The following is a 6,000-nucleotide window of genomic DNA, read 5'->3' as shown; positions in this document are numbered from 1 at the left end:
ACCTCGCAGCGCGAGGCGTTGTGAGCTTGTAGATCTGCTATTTTTGGCTAAAGTTCTCCCAATATGGACACTAGGGTTCAAGTGGTTAATATAAAAAAGGAGAAAAAAAGGTTTCTATCACACAAAGATTCGGAGGCCCCCCTGTAGTAACTCTGAGGACCCCCTAGGGGTCCCGGACCCCCTGTTGAAGACCCCTGCTGTATACTATAGCCCTTAGATTGTTTTAATGATGATGTCCAGAATATGCTTCATGAAAAGATAGCTGGTAACTGTTTGTAATATAGCGTAATGAGGCTCTCACCTGCTTCCACCACAGTTTGAATAGTTATGTATGAGCAACACAGCTGTGATAAGACTACAGATGAATTACCTCCGGGGTAATTCTGGACTGACATGCATTGTACAGAAATGTTTAATAACGTGCACTGTCCCTGATTAATAATTATTAGAGAAATATTTTATGTCAAGTTGATCAAGGGGAAATTGCACTCTCTGGGGAGTGAATTATAGCCTTTTACAGTTTTCATTCCTAAAAGCATCTTTGGATTATGCAGCTGCGATAAGTGACATCACCCAAGAATTACACAATATACTGTCTGTATTTGTGAAAAATGTAAGTTCTGTGTCTGTCTCTCTCTCTCTCTCTCTCTCTCTCTCTCTCTCTCTCTTCTTCTTCTTCTTCTTCTTCTTCTTCTTCTTCTTCTACTTCTTCTGCTATTCTTCTTCTCTCTCTATCCCCCTCTCAATTAAACTCAATTCAGCTTTGAGGTCATATGAAACATACTGTACATTTACATTGTCAAAGCAAGTGTGAAATTAAACAATCGATACCAAGAAATGTACATTATGTACACATGCATAAAATAGAATAAATACGTGTGTAAACAGAGCTGTCACATTGCAAGTTCGCAATCAAATATGTCAATGAACGAAAAAGAAATATAGCTTAGAAGTACAAAACCAAAGAACTGTGCTGTTAAAATACTTAATGACTAAGTAGTAAATATAAAAGATATTATCAGCAATTTGTCAAATGTATTTAAAGGTTTTAAGACTGATTGTATGTACACTCCTTCCATGTTCTGAGATTAGCATATTTAGGGATGGGACGATAGTCGCTATTATCGTTTATCGTGATAAAAAAACACTCACAATAATCGTATCGTGGAGATTTAAATTATTGTGAAACCTCTGTCATGTACTGGGATCAATTCACCTTTAATTTGCCGAAGTGCATATCCGGTACCACTTAACTCATTTTGTGCTCCAGACATGAACGGGTTAAAATGTCCAGCGTGCCTCTCGCAGGCTCCGTCCGCAGCCATTCTCTTATTTTGAAGGCCAGAAGACGATTGCGTAAACATTTCCTGTTTGACGTCATGACGTCATTCACCGGAAGCGATCGTCATCCCATGCGGTTGCTGTAATGGCCGATCGTTGCCTTTCAGCTTGTGTTTTTTTAGCGAGAATCTAATGCCATCCTTGGCTTCAAAAGTGTTTTTTGGAGAAAATGGACATTAAAGATGAGATCGACGTGACCTTACTCACTCCAGTGTCTTATTAAAATCACAGAACGGTTGGGGGCTGTGATTGTAGCCATGGGAACGTGACAGGGGGAGGCTTATTATGGGGTTGAGAGGAGTTTGGCCGACATTGGACTGGTCAGTGACGACACCGGAGGGTCAAGAAAAGTATATCGTCGTCACTGTCGGGCAGAAACCTTGTATACCTCCAAGTTTCAAATGTGTAGGTTTTTTTCGCTAAGTAAAGCCCTGCTTCATCATACAAGGCCGTCGCACAAAACTAGGGAAAACAGCTGATCTACAAGCACACAACGCCTTGTGTGCTTGTAGATCGGCTGTTTTCACTAGTTTGGTTCATTTTTCAAATGATAAATACAAAAGGAATGCTTTTGGACATACAAGGTTTCCACCCGACAACGACGATATATACCGGTACATGATACATGAATATATGATACATACTGTACCAGCCCCGGTGCCAGGACTCAATGGCTAATGATGGGGGCCGTCCGTGGGCTTAAGGTTGCGATCACTATGCAAATTGTGTTTCGCCTTTGTTTTCGAGTACTTGCCGGTTTCATTGATGGGTCCGGGGGGCCCGCGTGAAGGGGTTGGGCCCCAGCTGGCCCCCCTGTGCCGCCGGGCCTGTATTGTACTGTATACCAGGGGTCTTCAATGTTTTCAGGCCAAGGACCTCTAAGCTGAGAGAGAGATGAAGCAGGGACCCCCCCACAACGTTTTCATAGATTCCATATAGTTTCATCGTTTGACAGCGCAATCATCAGTGTATTTTGGATTCATGTAAATTTGTGTTTTCAGATGTTGAACTGTCAATACTTATAAAACTTGACCTTTCACTCTGTACTAGTCTGCTCTTTTTCCCCTCTACACCAAAATAGCCGATTTACAAGCTCAGAACACCTCGCAGCGCGAGGCGTTGTGAGCTTGTAGATCTGCTATTTTTGGCTAAAGTTCTCCCAATATGGACAGCACTAGGGTTCAAGTGGTTAATATAAAAAAGGAGAAAAAAAGGTTTCTATCACACAAAGATTCGGAGGCCCCCCTGTAGTAACTCTGAGGACCCCCTAGGGGTCCCGGACCCCCTGTTGAAGACCCCTGCTGTATACTATAGCCCTTAGATTGTTTTAATGATGATGTCCAGAATATGCTTCATGAAGATAGCTGGTAACTGTTTGTAATATAGCGTAATGAGGCTCTCACCTGCTTCCACCACAGTTTGAATAGTTATGTATGAGCAACAAAGCAACTACAGATGAATTACCTCCGGGGTAATTCTGGACTGACATGTTGTACAGAAATGTTTAAATAACGTGCACTGTCCCTGATTAATAATTAGAGAAATATTTGACGTCAAGTTGATCAAGGGGAAATTGCACTCTGGGGAGTGAGTGAATTATAGCCTTTTACAGTTTTCATTCCTAAAAGCATCTTTGGATTATGCAGCTGCGATAAGTGACATCACCCAACAATTACACAATATACTGTCTGTATTTGTGAAAAATGTAAGTTCTGTCTCTCTCTTGCTATTTCTCTCTCTCTATCTCTCTATCTCTCTCTCTCTCTCTCTCTCTCTCTCTCTCTCTCTCTCTCTTCTTCTTCTTCTTCTTCTTCTTCTACCTCTTCTTCTATTCTTCTTCTCTCTATCCCCCTCTCAATTAAACTCAATTCAGCTTTGAGGTCATATGAAACATACTGTACATTTACATTGTCAAAGCAAGTGTGAAATTAAACAATCGATACCAAGAAATGTACATTATATACACATAAAATAGAATAAATACGTGTGTAAACAGAGCTGTCACATTGCAAGTTCGCAATCAAATATGTCAATGAACGAAAAAGAAATATAGCTTAGAAGTACAAAACCAAAGAACTGTGCTGTTAAAATACTTAATGACTAAGTAGTAAATATAAAAGATATTATCAGCAATTTGTCAAATGTATTTAAAGGTTTTAAGACTGACTGTATGTACACTCCTTCCATGTTCTGAGATTAGCATATTTAGGGATGGGACGATAGTCGCTGTTATCGTTTATCGTGATAAAAAAACACTCACAATAATCGTATCGTGGAGATTTAAATTATCGTGAAACCTCTGTCATGTACTGGGATCAATTCACCTTTAATTTGCCGAGCTGCATATCCGGTACCACTTAAACCCTCTATAATTGGTAAAACAGACCTGGAAATAACGTACTTGATACAGTCTTTTTTCCACTACGCTATTTTTTGGCAAATGTTCCGCATCAGGATTATGTACATCTATACTATAATTTTGCGAATGTCTGAGTGAGTGTCTGTCTGTCTGTCACAGCGTTTCTCCTCAGTGGCTGGAGCAATTGATCTGAAATCGCATCACCATTAGCATATGAACACACCTGACATAACTGTGAACAGTGGACAGTATCTCTGTAGCCATTAAACGAAACGGGTTTCTTACATTGATGCTCCTACAGTACATCATGCAAGCACCAGTTAAAGTTACTTTCCACCCCTCATATACTGTGTGCACAGTGCACATCCCATAACCCACACACTGCACATCATTTTGGAGCTCATATCTTTGAACGGGTAAGGGCTAGTTGAGTATATTTTGATTATCGCGATAAGTAAATGGCGATTATCTTTTGGTCACAATACTCGTGACATGAAATTTTCATATCGTCCCAACCCTAGTTGTATTCCTTTTTTGACATTCCCCCTCTCCCCCCCCCCCCCCCCCCTCTCTCTCTCTCAGTCTCCATCTCCCAAACACCCACAGACACATATAAATCCATCAGCGCTGATCCACCCCCACACATACATCCTAGATTTCCACTTCCCTCTGTCAGCATTGCATCTGATAGCAACATTCGTTCGCCGGCGTCGATAAGGCCCCAAATTTGTCAGCGGGGTTAAGGAGACAGAAAGTGGTTGCCGGCATCGAGTGAGAAGAGATGGGTGATTAGCTGACGGCTGACTCAGGCTATACTCGCAGGCTTTGTGCGTCGGGGTGGTGGGGAATGGAAAAGCCAATGAAGCACATCTCCCTGGGTGTCATAAACCCCCTTTGCTTTATGGCCCGTTTGTGTAGCCCCGCAGATTAAGTTCAAAAGAAAGACGGCCCCTTCTTTTCCTCCACGCATCTTAAATCCTGTTTCTATTCAGCTGGATCTGTAGATCTATTCTGTGGGTAGCGGAGAGATATCCCTGTTGTCAGCAGCTACAGATGAAGGGTGCGGGGGGGACGGGGGGGGGGGGACAGTACCCTCAGTGAATCATGACTGGTCCATTCAGACTCGCAACACTCTCCTCCTATCTCGCTTATATGCTTCTCTTTGGCTTTAGGCAGTGGCGCTGCACTGCACCCGGGGGATGAGAGAGAGGATACAAAGCTCACATTTTGAAAGGGTTTAGCCCATTCAGAACCGGTACACATTATTGTGTATCATTATTTTATGCTTTAACTATTGCCGTGCTGCGAGCTTGTAGGTCTGCTATTTTTGAAAAATCGTGAAAATTAGAATTTTGACCCGATTCTATAGGTGTCTTTTGGAACCTTCTCAGGTTTTTTGAAAAACCTATATGTTTCCGTGTCAGCAATCTGGCCAGCCGTCGTCAAAGAAAAGGTCCTTTTCGCTTAACTGGAACTGGTTCTTGAGTAATCTCTCAAGACAGCCTCAGAGTCGCTATTACGCTTCAAAGTAAGAGAGACAGGCCGAGTGGGCATCGCCCTTTCTTTGATGATGTGGTTCCCAGATTGGTTCTTGAGAGACTACTATGTCAGTGGTTCTCAAACATTTTCATGTGAAGGACCCCCAAAATGATATGTATTTGGCCACGGACCCCCATCTCAAAATATCTAGCAAAATTTGAGTTACAAACGTTCGCTATTGAAAATACATATAGTCAAAGATTTGCACACATTTTTACGACTTTTTCAAAAATAGCAGATCTAAAAGCTCGTCGGTGCCGCGCTGTGAGCTTGTAAATCTGCTATTTTTCAATAGTTAAAGCATTCAATAATTCTATAGGCCTGAAAGTTTTAGAATCAGTCAATCAATGGCTCTGCAATGATTCACGCAATGATTTCCCTCCACAAAAACCACTTCCAGCATTTATCTCAAGAGAGCAGCTCTACTCCGTAATAAATGGAGCGGTGTCTGGCGATGGCACGCTTCCCCTCTCTGTTTAGACATAAAGGCCAATTACAAATGGGGCGACTGGCAAGAGTACCCACAGCTGTCTAATCTCCGGGACCCGAGGTGTACTCTGCTAAAGAAGTGGCTGAACACTATAAAAGCGGCGGTTGACGCCACAGCGTAGTTTAACTCTAAAACAATCATAAAGCAGTATATTTTTTTCGGCTTTTTCATTTTTGACTCGTTCAGCTTGAGATGCTGCATGTGTAGCAGGTGTTATCTGACTGGAGTCAATATCATGTTGATTGTTTTCCCCACATCAATGAGAATCGCA

Source organism: Nannobrachium achirus, assembly GCF_963921795.1.
Source record: "Nannobrachium achirus genome assembly, chromosome: 11".
NCBI classification, from domain to species: Eukaryota; Metazoa; Chordata; class Actinopteri; order Myctophiformes; family Myctophidae; genus Nannobrachium; species Nannobrachium achirus.
The sequence above is the reverse complement of the archived record's forward strand: the minus strand, read 5'-3'. Positions refer to the sequence as shown.